The sequence below is a fragment of the Tamandua tetradactyla genome, chromosome 1 (genome assembly GCF_023851605.1).
Source record: "Tamandua tetradactyla isolate mTamTet1 chromosome 1, mTamTet1.pri, whole genome shotgun sequence".
Classification (NCBI taxonomy): Eukaryota; Metazoa; Chordata; class Mammalia; order Pilosa; family Myrmecophagidae; genus Tamandua; species Tamandua tetradactyla.
The window spans coordinates 62,790,405-62,806,826 of NC_135327.1; the positions used below are offsets into that span (position 1 = coordinate 62,790,405).

Sequence of the window (16,422 nt, forward strand, 5' to 3'; positions counted from 1 at the left end):
TCTCCATTGTTTCTGATGGTAAATTTGCAGTTGTTTGCATTGGTGGTTCTCATTTTGATCTGTCTGGGGTATATTCCTTTACATTTATACAATTTGGGGTTGGCTAAATTTCTTGAACTTGTAAATTTATATCGTTCACCATATTTGGGAAATCTTCAGTCATTTTTGCAAATATCTTTTCCTAAACCTCATTTTTTCTGCTTTTTTCCTGAGACTCTGGTGATATGAATATGAGACATTTTTGGTATTGTCCCACAAGTCTCTGAGATTTTGTTTTTGGTTGTGTGGGTGGGTATTGTTTATTTGTTTATTTTGCTATCTGTTTTTCTTCTCTGTAGTTAAGATTGGATAATTTCTGTTGAACTATATACAGATTCACTGAATTATTTATGATTTCCATTCTGCCAGTGAACACAGCCAGTGAATTTTGATTTTGGTTATTCTATCTTTCAGTTACACATTTTTAATATAGCTCTTCTTTATATCTTCTATTCTTTGCTGACACTATTCCCATTGCTTTCACGTATGGTAGCCCCTCCTTCTTGGAAACTTTACAAGCACTTCTTTATCTGATTATTCTAACATCTGTGTCATTTGTTGGTAAGCATCTGTTGACTGCTTTTTCCCTTGCAAGTTAAGATTTTCTGATTCTTTGTATCTTGAATAGCATTGTAGTATATCCTGGATACTTTTTAATATTATGCTATGGTACTTTGGATCTTGCATAAATCAAGGAGAATGATGAGTTTTTTTTAGCAGACAATTAACCTTGTTAGACTGAGGTTGCAAGTTCCTACCCACCTTCTGTGGTCTGTAATTCAAATGTAAGCAGATAACCAATCCTTTGCAGTTTTATTCAGATTTGTCTGGTATGTATGTCATCCGATTGACAGTCTGGGACCTGGATGATGGTCTATTACATAATTCAGTTCTTGAAGACTTTGGTAGGCTTCTCAGGTTCAGACCCAAACATTTGTAGCTCAGAGGTGAGCCCTGGAATTCACACATACTTTATGGGATGACTTTCTTGAGCTCCCTCTTCTTTAACCTCTCTGACACTTTCTAGGTCTGGGAACTTTGCTTTAGTTTCCAAGCCATACCACATATTTTCCATAACTGTATCTGTGTCCAGAACCAAAATTCAGAAGAACAGTTAGAGAGGAAATGCAGGAGGTATTTGTCCCGTGTTCTTGAGATCACAGCTCCTCTGGTCAAATGGAAAGCATCCCTCTCCTAGAAGTTTTAGGCACTGCCTAGCCACCACACCATCACTATTATCCTTGTCATTCTTTTTATGCCATGGGATTTGCCAGGATGCAGGAGAGGAAGAATAGAGCAAGGAAGAATGTAGGAGATCCAAGATACATACACCCACACTCTCTCTGGCCCTTAGGCATCTCCTTTACCACACATGTGGCCAGCAAGAGAGGGCTTCCCTTATAGTTCTTTCTGTATGCATCAAATGCACATTTCCAGGTTTTAGGTTACTTTTGAGTTCAAGCCAAGTGATAGCAGAGGGAGATCAAATTAGAAACACAATGCCAGTTTAGTAGTACTTCAACTTCTGGTCTCTTTCCCCAGTCTGCTTAGTATCATTTACTTTTCAGAGATCTCAGATAGCTTCTCAATTCATTCTGCCCAGAATTTTTTTTTTTTTTTGCATTCAATGTGAGAGAGAAGGTAGACTATACTTACTCTAATCTTGCCTGGAAATGTAACTTTTTGATTTGGGCTATATTTCAAAGTTGAGGTGAGAGGATGTGCTGATAATTTGGCTATTGCACGTAAGAGAGAATTAGGAGTCAGAGATGACTGCAAACTTTTTACCTCAGCTGAAAGGAAAGTGAATGGAGGACTGGGGTGAAGAATACATACTGGAAAATGAAAAATAAATACATAAGATATAAATACATCCCTCAAAAACAGGAAACCTCCTTCACCCATCCTAGACTGGATTATAAACCCTCTTGTTTTATTCCCAGAGCACCCATATTTCATAACTACCAGAACAGTTTGCACAACATGCTGTATTTGATCTTGCTCCATCCTCCCATTGTACACGGAAAGTATCTTGAAAGAAAAAATTCTGCATGTTTAATACCTATATTCCCAGACCTAGAGGAGTGCCCAAAGACTATTTATTGAGTAAATAAAGACTAAAACTAAAAGTACAGAAAACTTGCAATAAGAGGCTAATACCCTCTTACTAAAACTTTTACAACATTTTAACAGGGCATACTGATAGAAGTAATAGGATTCTTAATAGGGCATTTGGTCCACCCCCCTGCATCACCTGGTCCTCCTCCTCCTCCTGCTTCAGTGATTCATATGGTAAATGCTGAAGGCAATTCCTATAAAGAGAAGAAATTGTAGAGAAAATCTATGGATTCATAATCTCTTCTCTGATTTGGAAATCTCCTGTAATCCTGTGTGGGTTCAAAAACCAAATAATAGGATTTCATCCATTTAAGAATTGCAGGAAACCCTTTAAACCATCACGTCGTGTTTTCTCTGCTAAAAAGCCATAAAGGAAAGTGATTGTCATGATAATCTTGGCCAAAGTCCTTGGGTTTTAAACTGTTAACATTTTGATTGATAGAGTGGCCTGTCTCCCTTCACAGTGCTAGGTTGTGAGGAATCAAATGCTGATCTATGTTTTCTAACCCCCTAGCTTGTACCCCTCTGCTACAACATACTGTCTTCTCTCAGAGCCCAGATTGCTCAATCCTTAGAAAAATGAAAATTAACGGAAGGGAAGATAAATTTGTTAGCTCTGGTTTTGGCCAAGGTTGCATATCAGCAGATCGTCTAAGGAAAGGAAAGGAAATAATAATTATAAAGATAATCCATGAAAATAAAAAAAAGATAATCCATGATGATGAAAAAGAATATAGGAGATATGTAAAAGAGAAGGAAAGAAATTGCCTTCCATACCAGAGACCCGGGTTTGATTCCCGGTGCCTGCCCATGCAAAAAAAAAAAAAAAAAAAAAAAGACAGAAGGAAGAAAGTAAAAAAATACTCTTAATCTTGCCATCTGATAAGAAATGTTAGTATATTCTATTATGTTCTTTTTTCTATATATATATTTTTGCTCGCTTATTTGTATTTTTGAAATATTCCACATATTTAGTGTATTATCATGATAAATAACATAATTTTAAGCATTTCCCAATACTGTTATAAATTATTTAAAAACATCATTTTTGATGATAGAACATTATTCTGTCAAGGAGTCATGAAAAGCCTCATCATGCATCAAGGTATTTCTGGATCCGTAACATAATTTTTCAGTTGTTTGCATTGTACAAAACAATATAGACATTATAAAATCTTTTGATATCTATTGACAATTTACATTGCTATAGCCAAAATGTAGTGCATTATTTCAATATAGCCAGTAAAAAACCTCAGGTATTTTTGTTTTGTTTTCTTTTGTTGCCAAATTTAATCTCACTCTTACTTATATTCATATTTTTGACCACTACGAATATTAAACAAATTTCTATGCTTTTCTAACCAGTATATTCTCTTTTCCAAATGCTAATATTTTTTCTGTAAATGTTAACAAAAGTAATTTAGAGTGAGCTGAGAAGTAACTTAGTACATGTTCAATGTTTCTCAACCTGGTCCTGTCCAGTGGATGCCAGGCCTCCTTTATGGGATATCATGCCAATGTAGCTGTCAGAACTGGTAGAGAAAATTTATATCCATCTAATTGGTCTATTTGAATGTATAAGTACAAATATGATAACACACCACATGATCTCATCATTACAATGAGTCTGAAAAGCAAGTTTTATCCCCCCATTTTATATGATGAACTTAAATATCAGTGAAATCTGTTCTTTCACCTACGATCCCAAAGCTGGTAATGATGAAACCAGGATTTGATCACATCTATGAAAGGCAAACTCACCAGGAATGAGGTGGGAAGAGGATTCCAGAAAAAGGCCTTCTTTCAGGGAGTAACAGAGCTGCCCAGGCAGCATTTCAAGAAAGAAACAACCACACCAAACTGGCAGGGGATAGGGTTTTTATGGCTTAAGGTTAGGGGGTGGGAGCAAAGGTTAGGTAAATCTCTATTGTCTAGCTTTCAGGATTAGGTTGGGGGTTTGAAGCAAGAGTTAGGTAAGGTTCTGTTGTCTAGTTTTCAGAATTAGAGGGTTAAGTTAGGAGTTGGCAGTGCTTCATAGGTAAAGTTAAAATGTAAGCACTGCCTGAAGCATGCAGGGTTGTAATTGTCTTCTACCAGGGGGTGGAGGTTGAGTAATGGGGGTTATTGTAAAAGGACAGTTGTTGGAGCATGAAAGGGCAGGCTAGGGTGGGAGAGCAGTTTGAAATGTTTTCCGGGTCACATCATGGGGGTAAGTTGTCCTGTTCTCCAGGCCTAACAATCTATGCCTGACATCAGACCAGGGACTCTTCATATACCACTCTGTCAGGATAAGCAAATTGCCTGAGAATTCCAGAATTCTTTCTTCTCTATGCAGCACAATTTGCTGCTTTTAGTGTCTGACTGGGAGTCAGCAAGTCCAGGTTCTAAACTGAGTCTACTTAAAGTAACTGTGAGACTTTGGAAATTCACTCCATCTCTCTGAGCCATGGTATTCCCACCTGCAAAATGAGGGAAGGTGGAGGTAAACTAATGTTATCAGCTATAACAGACTGAGCCAGTTAGTCTACTGGACTCTTTTCTTGTACTTGTGAGTTACTACTCTCATTTTACAACTTCATCCTTCTCTGAGACTTGGGTTTGAATTCCAGTCTCAACATTTATTAATTGGTGTAATCTTGAGGGGATTCATAACCTCTTATTGTCTAGGTTTTCTCTTCTATGTTATTATTTAAGAGAACAAAGTCTGTTTTCACTTTTCCTCTGCAGAAATGACACTCAGGGAAGGAAACAACCTCCCTGGTTATTCATGTGAGGCCCTGGCCACCAACCCACTGTTCTTGGTTTCTGTATCTCCAAAGTTATTTCTGTCAGCAACTGAAAGACTGGAAGCAGGGATCTAAACATGCTACCTGAACCTCGTATGGTGGGATAAAGAAACCATGGAGGGATATTGTATTAAGAAACAAGTAAACTCAATGTTAATCACTGCTCCCTGGTAGGATTGAAGGGTACACCCACAATAACTCTGCCCTAAAATGCCTTTCCATGATAAGTAGGAAGAAAATGAGCACAGCTGCAGCCTTAGAAATGGGAGAATTCACCTTCCTTGTTCAGGTTTCTTTCACATCTGTCGATGAAAAGCACAGAAAAGGAGCTAACAGAGTGGGACCTTTGCATTTAGGACTCCAAACAGATATACCACCATTTCCTGGAGGTGTGTGTGGGGGGAATCCATCAACTCTGGAAAACTGCAACCTCTTATGCTATTTGGGATTTCAGAGGAAATTCACCAGAATCAGTAGGGCCTCACTCATCCCACCACGGTTTAATGTTGAAGATTATTCTGTGGTTGGTTGTAGAAGAATGTTCAGGCTTTCAGATGAAAAATCTCATTAAAGGGATAGCAGAAAGAGAGGTATTACCTGCAAACAAGAACTGTAGGGGATGGGGGACAAGAGAAAGAAAGAAAGAAAAAAAAAACCAAGGAATCAAGATAGAGATTTTTATATAGAGCAAGAACAAACATACATGTTTAAATCATGTCAAACTCTGTGCTATATCCTTTACAGAAATTGTTTTATTCATGATCTATAAACATCTTTAAAAGATGGGTGTCACCTTTATTTACAGTGATGAGGTTGCTTCAAATATAAAATAAATAGACTGCTCAAGCTTACTTGTCTCGGTAATAAGTTGCCTAGTCTGGATTTATTTTATTTTATTTTTTAATTATTTTTTTGGGGGGTGGATAGGCACTGGGAATCAAACGCGGTCTCTGGCAATCCAGTCTGGATTTAAACCAAACCAAGCTGAATGTACATCAGGGGTTTGAAAAGAGTCACCCTGAGGTACTAAATGGTCAGTTGTGGCCCACTGAGAAAAACAGACAATTTCTGCCACAAGGGAAGGATGCTTATTCTGGGTAAATAAGATATGTAGGGACCAAAAATCATTAAATCAAAATAATCATAGATGAGTCTTAGGAACCAAAGATATATTATATTGTTTGTAGGGAATGCAACAAGTCCCAAAGTGCATCCTGTCTTCCCTTAATGACTTAGATGGAAAAGTACCAGTAGTCACTCACAATTTACCTTGTGAAAAGGAATAAGGCTTAAGGTTAAAAACAAAAGCAAAAAAAAAAAAAATACTTCTGGCATTCTAATAGAGATGAGTGGCCCAATGAGTAATTTTTATTTTAAAAAGAAAGAAAATATTATAGTATCATTCCAGAAAAAGAGTAGTCCTAGATCCCTGAAAGTAGTCTTCACAACCCTGATCAATTTTTGATATGCCTTCATAACGGGGGAGTCCCACTCCCTAAGTGGGTAAGTAAATAACAATTCCTAGAATAACATTGGATCAGATTAAAAATAGAATGGAGGAAAGGTTTAAGATAGTTTCAGACCCTTCATTCATTCATTCATTCATTCATTTGGCAAGTATTACACCAGGTATTGGGCCACTTGCTATGGAAACAAAATCAGATCAGCTTGGACTTTATTTTCAGCAAACACATGATGGTTAGCACTGTGACAGAAACTTGCCCAAGGAATTATGTGAACTTGAAGAAGAATCACAACACAACCATGCAGAGTGGGAAACCATCTTAAACCTATTCACGAATGCTAAATGCAGGTCTGTGAGCAAGATGAGGAGGAAAGGGGATTATCTTTCCCATGTCAAGTGTAGAGCAGGGAACTTTTGATCTGGTACCCTAAAGGGGGAGCCCAGGGGGAGGTTAATGGCAGAGACATCATTATCATAAAGGTGATGCTCACTCTTACGTCTTTTCCCAGTTTCTAACAACCTTCCATTTCCTTCCTACATCTCATCCTGCCAGCTGCAGTCTGCCTCAGGCTGCCATGAGTCATCCAGGTTGTGAAAGAGAACAACATGAAATCAGTAGACAGAATAATGCTCACCCTCAAAGAAGTCCACATCCTAATCCCCAAAATCTGTGAATGTGTTAGGTTACATGGCATCACAGGAGCATCAATGTTGCAGATGGAATTGGGATTTCTAATCAACTGACTTATGATAGGTATATTACCTTTCATTATCTGGATAGGCCCAATTTAATTCTGAGGGTTCTCAGAAGTTGAAAATGAAACAAGAAAATTTACAGAAGGTGATGTGACTATGAAAGACTGGCCAAAGAGATATTATATTGATAGCTTTGAATATGAAGGAAGGTGATAGATACATCAAGGAGTGTGGGAAGCCCCTAGAAGCTGGAAAAGGCAAAGTAGAGGATTGTCTACTAGAGTCTCTAGAAAGAAACACAGCCCTGCTTGCACCTTGATTTTAGCTAGTAAGACAGGTCTGACTTGCATATCTATAAGAAATTAAATTTGTGTTGTTTTAACTCATGGTAAATCATGGTTGGTGGTAATGTATCATGGAAGAAATAAATAATCTAATACACCAAGAAATTGAAGAACCGCATCCCCAATTTTGAAATTTCTGTGGTTAGCAGAAGAGTTGTTAGAAAAACAAGACATTCTGGCATCTTTTAAGCACAACCTGATGGCTCTCTTGGTTTCACACTGCACAGCCCTGCCCAACCCTAACCTGGGTTCCTTGTTACTGCCACCCACTGGCTCGGGCCTTCAGGCTTCCCTGATCCATGTCTCTATGCTCCATCACTTCCTCAAAACCCATCTCAGTGCTCCTCTTGGGCCCCCTTCATCAAAAATTCTTTAGGGCCCCTCTGACTTGAAAAGTTACTGATTAGGGTTCATGAATTAAAAAAATTCAGACAATGGCTTATGCCTCCAACTCCACTCACAATCTTGAGAATCATAAAAGAAACAAACAAAAAGAGGCAAAATAATTTCTTTTAAAGAATGCTGAAGAATCTCAGAAGAAGATGCTATGGAATTACCAAGTACACCCAGTGATCCTCACAGGTAAGCATGGCTGAAAATATGTTTTAAATGATAAAGAAAACTGATTCATTTTAGGAAAGAGCTTGAAAAAGTTAGGTAGTCTATGCCTTCTAACATTCCTAGGAAAGGAGCTGGCAGAGGACAGGTGAAGAAATCATGCAAAAGAAATTTATCACAATTCCAAATGGGTGGGGTCTCACTACACTGGCTCAGGACATTCAGTGTCTGGCCTGATAGCATGTTCCTAACATTGAAATGTCCATCGGGTGGGCCAAGGTGGCTCAGCAGGCAAGAATGCTTGCCTGCCATGCCAGAGGATGCGGGTTCGATTCCCGGTGCCTGCCCATGTTAAAAAAAAAAAAAAAGAAATGTCCATCAATCCATAGAGGTCCCAGCTCCTCTACTCAGCCAGTTTGAGCCCCAGTTTCTTCATTAGTGAAGCTGGAATAACATTAATACTTACTCTACTGCCTATAGAGGGTGTTTGAAACATTCGATGAGAAGATATATGAACAACAATGGGCACTAAAAAGCTCTAGAAAAAATATAAGTTGCTATTTGTTATTATTAATATGTTTTTCTTACCTTCAATTCAGATCTTGAAACCAATTAAAAGAATTGTGGAAACAATCCAAATTAAACAAAAAGAAAAATGAACTGAGATTATTTCATTGCTTTTTTACACAGTAAACAATAGAAAATTTGAATTTAATGGAAAAGGTAACAAAAATGAAGGAAAACTTACTTGTGCAGCCAACTTGAATAATGTACAATTTTATATTCCTCATTGGAATTTTATTCTAGGCAAAGCCTGAAGGATTGACATTTTTGAGACATAAATTGAGAGTTTGAATTCTTCCAAGACACTGCCAACACGTCACATGTTGCAACTACCAAAACATCAAACACACCTGTAACTGGTCTTAGTGCTGCTCCCCACTTTGCTGGCTCTCTGGAGTCAGAAAAGGGAGGAAAGTGATGGCGAGATATGGCTAGTTGGTTTCCTAAATGATCACAACTTTAATACCCTGATGCCAATCCTCTTGCCCTAAATAACTCCATAGTCCCATTTTCCTTCTTGCCCTGAAAACTGGAGGAAATTGGGAATACTTTTAGAAAATCAGTTCCTGAAAGGTGTCAACCAACTCCCTTTCCACCTCTTATCCTTTCCCCAACAATCCAGGATAAGTTGACTCTGGACCAGTAATTTAAGCATTGGAGTCCTGGAAGACCCTCAGAGGCCACCTATTCTGCTAATGTGGACCATAAAAATTTGGCAATATAGAGACATGGATAAAGTTTGTCACAAGTGCTAAACCTATGGAACTGGGTTATCCAGCCTTCCAGGGTCACAAATTACATTTCTGTTCAAATATAACAGCTCAACTCCCCATATTAGGTGACTGCAGAAAAACACTCCCCTCCATGTTTCTCCGCCAGGTTTTTCCTGTGGGCAAATTATTTAACCTTCAACCTTTTAGGCTTCAGTTTCCCCATCTGCTAAAAAGGGACTAAAACAATACCTATCTCATAAGGTCATTATGAGGATAAAGTGAAATAATATATGCAAAATGCTTGCAATGATTCCTGGTAGATAGTAACTGCTGTGTAATATTTGCTATTACAACTACAGTTGTTAACATCATCAACATTATTATCATTAATGCTACTATTCCCTGGGCATTTGCTTCTGGCAACTCATCACTGCTTATCTGTGTCTCCCAGCTCTCCCCCTCCTCCTCTGTAGCATCACAACACTTGGCTGAAGTGTATGACCTGAAGATAGCATCAGGGAAGTATAGTAATCAATAAGAAACTCTAAAATTTAATATCTGACACCAGTGCTCCAAAAGCCAATCAGCCAGGAAGTCTCTTGGCCAGCTTGCCACCATGTCTTAGAGCCTGCTTCCACCCAGTCCATGTGCCAGATCTCTTTCTCTCTTCCCCAAGTCCAGAGACCCACAGGAAAAAACTCCTTGGAAAAAACAAAAATCAATTCATATCATGACAACTTTTCCACCCAAGAAAGCCACCTTCTACTTTATTATGCAGAGCAACTTGATGCTTCTTTGCCTCAACTTCTCTTCTCTAGGGAAACTCAGGGTATTGCCTTCATAGAAACAAAAGAGTTATATTTTTTCCTAAAAATTCATAGTACTCACTCCAAAGATGGGTTCAAGATGACTCATGTATTTCTCTATTTCTTCCTCCCTTTGGTAATTTATTTCCAAAGGATGAACGAGGGAACTGTAAAAAATGAAGCTCTAGGTAACCTAATAATTTTTTCTCGAAACTGTGGAATATATAATCTGGTAGGAATATTTGAGAGTTTATATAGATAAATCAGCTAACTTTAAAATAGACACGTCCCAAGGAAATTATTGAAAGGATGGAGAAAATGTTCCTATTAAAAGCTGGGACCCAAATCAGAAAAACTACAGCCTCATCAAATTTGCTTCATCCATCTGGCCTTTAGTTCATCTGTTCATCCTTCCATCCAAGCATAACAAAGCACCTTTGAGCTGGGCACTCTGCACAGTGGGGTTTAAACATAAAATAGAGAACATAAAATAGAGAAAGAAAAAAAAACATGGGGGTGCAAGGGTTGGATTCCTGTCCCATGCACTTCCGAAACAAACAAATGAAAACCAAACAAACAAAAATTCAAGAAATGGCACTGCATATAAGGGGATACTCATATGGAAAAAGAATGAAATGTGACCCCCACCATGCAGCATACAAAAAAAATTGACATGGACCCTCCCCTCATGGCATGGTTGATCAAAAAGATATAATTATGCACTGTGGTGAGGTAATTTGGGATCAAGAAGCTTTCTCAGTGTTCCTAATGCCATAACCCAGAGGCAACCTACAGCTAAGGTTGTTAACAGCAAAAAGGATTGTCATCTCTTACTTATGCATTAGACTTTGCAAAGGATTTTCATCCATTAACACCTTTGTTCATCATAATATTGTGAAGAAGGCACTGCAGATGCAGTTAGCAACATTTTATACTCAGTTGTATATAAAGCAGCACTGCCCCAATCACAATTTAATCAGCTTGCAATTCTCAATTTTTGCTCGAAAACCCCCCAAGTAAAGTTTGTGATGGTCCTCCACCATTAACCCAGGAGTTGTGAAGAGATTACCCGCAGGGCACTGGGTGGCTGGGGGCACTGTGGAAAAATGTTTATGAGTGAGGCCCCATCGCACAGCCAGCAGTCTGGCAAAGACTTCACTGGGCCAGCTCTTGGTCCCATGAAAAACGTTCCTCTGAATGGTGTACTCACACAGACCTTCCTAAGCAACCCTACTCCTACCCTTCTGTGCCTCATTTCTCAGACAAATACATTAGTAACCCCATCTATTTGTCCCTGAATTAATTGGAATGTATTAGTTGTTAGTCTACTCAAGAAGCCACTGGTTCTTCTAATTGACCTTGATGACTTCATTAAAGACAGAGCCCAAATCACTAGCATGCACAAAGAGAGGCAAAAATCTATATTCTTTATACTTTATATCTGTCTCTCTTCTATGCAACTAATATTCACCTGCCTCCTACTAGCAGCAGTAAAGAGTCCATGCTATGGAGTTAGAGTATGTGGCTTCAAATCCAGACTCCACTTTTTATCACTCTGTGCTCTTAGGCCTGTTATTTAACCTTTTATGCCTCAGTTTACCCATCTATAAAATTGGGATAATATATATATCAGAATGTTTGTTTTGGTGATTAAAATAAGCAATGTAAAAAGAATTTAGTACACTTACACATACTATGTGCTAAACTAATGTTCACTCTAGTGGATAAAAAAATGTGGGCCCCTGCCCTCAAGGAGCTTAAAATCTGTTGGAATAGAAAGATGATAAAGAAGGAAAGAAATAATTACACATTGTAATTATTGCAAAGAAGCACACAAATATGTTAGGGTGATAGAAGAAATAATATCTGAACTTCCTATTCCACCTCTACTGTTAAAAAGATTTTCGTAGAATTTCAAGGCATTGCCTACACAATTTAGGTGTTCAAATTAGAATACAATTCAGCCCTTATACAATCTTCCAATAAAGCTTTGTTTTTTTTCTTCAAAAACGTTTTGAGGGGAACACCAGGATTACGTTTTAATTTTGAACCCACTAAACAGCAAAAAGAATTTCAAGCTACTGCTTATAAATTTGCCAGAGAGGAAATAATCCCTGTTGCTGCAGAATATGATAAAACTGGAGAGTACCCTGTTCCCTAACTAAAAGAGCATGGGAATTTGGTTTGATGAATACACACATTCCAGAGAGTTGTGGGGCCTCGGTCTTGGAAGTTTTGATGCTTGTTTAATTACTGAAGAGATTAATTAAATTATGTAATTAATATAATTACATTATGGATGTACTGGGATTCAGACTGCTTTGAAGCAAATTCTTTGGGGCAAATATTTATTATTATTTCTGGAAATGATCAACAAAAAAAGAAGTATTGGGGGAAGATGACTCGTGGAGCCACTGATGTGTGCCTATTATGTAACAGAACCTATAGCAGGTTCTGATGTCGTTGGTATAAAAACCAAAGCAGAAAAGAAAGGAGATGAGCATGTTATTAATGGTCATAAGATGTGGATAACCAGTGGAGGGAAAGCTAATTGGTATGTTTTATTGGCTTATTTGTATCCAGATCTTAAAGCTCCTACTAGTGAAGCCTTTACTGGATTTATTGTGGGTGCAGATACTCCAGGAATCCAGATTGGAAGAAAGGAATTAAATACGGGCCAGCGATGTTCAGACACAAGAGGAATTGTCTTTGAAGATGTGAAGGTGCTTAAAGAAAATGTTTTAATTGGTGAAGGAGCTGGTTTCAAAATTGCAATGGGAGCTTTTGATAAAACAGACCTCCACTAGCAGCTGGTGCTGTTGGATCAGGACAAAGAGTTTTGGATGAAGCTACCAAGTATGCCCTGGAGAGGAAAATTTTTGGAAAGCTGCTTGTAGAGCACCAAGGGATATCTTTCTTGCTGGCTGAAATGGCAATGAAAGTTGAACTAGCTAGATTAAGTTACCAAAGAGCAGTTTGGGAGGTCGATTCCGGTCGCCAAAATACCTTTTACGCCTCTATTGCAAAGGCATTTGCTGAAGATACTACAAATCAGTTAACTACTGATGCTGAACAGATTTTCAGAGGCAAGGGATATAATACTGAATATTCTGTGGAAAAACTAATGAGAGATGCCAAGATCTATCAGATTTATGAAGGTACTGCACAAATTCAAAGGCTTATTATTGCCCAGGAACACATTGCCAAGTATAAAAATTAAGACCTCTAAAGGAACACGGTGAGTTCTTGAACTAGAACATGATTCACTATGTAAGCTCCAGAAAAGAGAAGAAGCTTTAAGGCCTTTCCTCAGTGAAATTTAAAAATAAGTCCTTCTGCCACACCTATTCCACTGATTCTAATTGTAGTTTGTCCTTTTGTGTAACTTACAACTCGCCTTTTCTCAATAATTTGACTTCATTAAAATTATGTGTCTTCCTCAATACCATTGTACTTGAATTGTGTTAACCTAGAAAAATAATTTGTTTTGTTATTTTGACCTTTTAAAATTGATGTAGCAAACATTCCTTAGAATTTTAGTATTTTTCCAATGACAGGAAATTGAATTTATAAAAGTATTTAGAATGTTCCAAAATTTACATTGAGAAAATATTGTATGATTTGAATTGCCACCAAATAACTTTCCAGGGACTTGAGAAACATAATTGTGTTTTACTAGAGGAATTCCTTTTACTACAATTTGGGAAACATTTGCTTTCAATTTTGCATTTTAACGGTCAGAAATTTGATGTTCATATTCTCTTGTTATATAGCTCCAAGAACTTACTTGAAAATCTTGCTTAATTCTGAGCCCAAAATTTCACTTGCCTTATATAAAACAAATCAATAAAGTTTGCCTGAAATTTTTGTATGACTTTATTTATCTCTAGTAGCCTTTAGTCTATTGTATACAGTCTCATTTCATATGCATACGTTCTGAAAAAGAATTAAAGTAAGATTGTCTGCTGAATGCTTATTACTGTATCTGTTTATATTTTCTCTAAGCATTTTTATTCTGTTACTAGTTTGTACTTGATGTATTTTACTATAGTGAGAAAAAGTTGTGTTCTGATTTTGAGCTGCATAAAGTACCTACTCATTTTTTCATTGTAGACTATTACCTTGGAAAATAAAGATATCAAATAATGTGTAAGAAAAAGAAAGAGGGATAGAAAGCCTTAATATTTCTATAGCTACTAAAGAATTGAATCAGTAGTTTAAAATAGTCCCAGAAAGGAATTTTTCTAGTCTGGTAAGTGAAGTGATACCTTGGCTTCATATTTAATTTTTTATTACTTATGAATCTCCTTATAAAATTGTGATTTGGGCATATTTTTCTGAGGGAAAATAATATTGCCATTCAAATTTCATAATAACTATTAGAAAATTAAGAAAGGAGGAAACTTTCTTAGTGCAGTAAAGTATATACCAAAAACCTACAGCAAACAACATTAAGGGTGTGGTGGTTTGAAGCGGTACGTACTCCAGAAAAACATGTTCTTGAATTTAATCCATGTTGTGGATATGAACCCATTGGAAGTACAACTTTTGATGTGGTTACTTCAGTTAATGTGTGACCCATCTCACTCAGGATGGGTCTTAATCCCATTACTGGAGTCCTTTATAAGAGAATGAAATTCAGACAGAGAAAGAGAGAAGAAAAAGAAACAGGGAGCAAGAAGCTGAAATGGAACGTAGAAGAGAAGGAAGAGACCAGGAGACACTGTTGTGTGCTTTGCCTAGTGACATAAGAACCAAGGATCACCAGCAGCCAGCCCCAGAATGCCACTGTCTCCAAGGAGAAATCATGGCCTTGATGATGCTTTGATGTGAGCAAATAAATTTCTACTGTCTTACCCAATCCATTTTTTTGTATTTGCTTAAGCAGCCTAGGAAATGAAAACAATGGGAAATTTAGAAATGTTCCCTTTAAAATCAGAAACAAGACAGGCATCTCATTATTACTTTTTACGTACAGCTAGAATTCTTACACAGAGCTGTAAAAAAAACACAAAAGAATACAACAAAACCAACAGTATTCACAGATGAGATATTGTCTGCTAGAAAACCCAAAATGATTAGCAAATAATAAAAGTTTAATAATATACCTGGCTTTAAGTTTAATAATAAAAAATCACTGAATTCTATGCACCACCATTTAGAAAATGTCATTTTTAAAGACATTATTTACAATAGCAACAAAACATGAGGATCCTGAGAATAAATTTAATCAAAGGACCTGGATGCAGAAATTTATGAACTTTATTTTGAAACATTAAAGAACACAAAAATAAATGAAATGTATAGCAGAGAATGTCAACATCTGCCCCATGTCTTTAGATTCCTTTTTAACACGTTTTGTTTCCCCATGGTTTGTATGTGTTCACTGTAGTGAACACAGCTTGCACCTATTGCCCTATGGCTAATGGAGTCTACTTTATGTATATTAATGGACAGAAAAAAATGCCTGGGAATTTATGTTCCCACCCCAACCCCAGAGAAGTCTTTAAGATCTAAAAAAATGTGGTAGTGTGAAATCTCCACTAACTTCCAATCACAGCTCCAAGCTTAATTTACACTCCAGTCACCCCTGCAAGATCAGGCTGAAGTTGCCCTCTGCTGGACTTTGCATGAGATTGCATCCTTGCTTAGCTTTCTCCTCTTCTCTGTCTTATTTACCCTATTCCCTTTCTAGTTTTTCCTAGGAATATTTCTTTTTTAAGTCACTCCACAGAAATCTATGCCTCTAGATTTTTCAAAGGACCTTACTACCTATTAAACACCTCACAAAGTAAGGTTTCCTATATTCACAAACATGATGAAACAGTTATTAAAAAATGTAAGTTTTTCCCAAATTGATCATTAGATTGAATGCAATTCCAAATAAAATCCCAAGAGATTACTTGACAAGTTAGTGTTCTTTAGTTTACTTATTTTTTTCTTTTTTCATTTTTAATGCAATTTAATTAAGATACATTCATATACCATATAATCCATCCAAAGTATACAAAGTAACAGCTCACAGTATCGTCATATAGTTGCACACATCACCACAATCAATTTTATAACATTTTCATTACCCAGAAACAGATTTAAAAGAAAAAGGAAAACTCAAAACACCCCCTACCATTTATCTGCCTCTATTATTATTTTAACAGTTTTATTTACTCAACATACAACCCATCCTTAGTGTACAATCAATAGCTCTTGGCATAATCACATAGTTATGTGTTCACCACTACAGTTAATATGAGAACATCCTCATTTCTTCTAAAGAAAAAGTCTCACACCCCGTATATCCCCCTATTATCAACATTTAGCTTTGGTATGGTG

At 37.1% G+C, this 16,422-nt stretch overlaps 1 pseudogene; it reads left to right on the forward strand.

Moving 5' to 3' along the window:
• Positions 1-12,611: 12,611 nt before the first annotated feature.
• LOC143684682 (medium-chain specific acyl-CoA dehydrogenase, mitochondrial pseudogene) lies at positions 12,612-13,309 on the forward strand (annotated as a pseudogene).
• Positions 13,310-16,422: the final 3,113 nt, after the last annotated feature.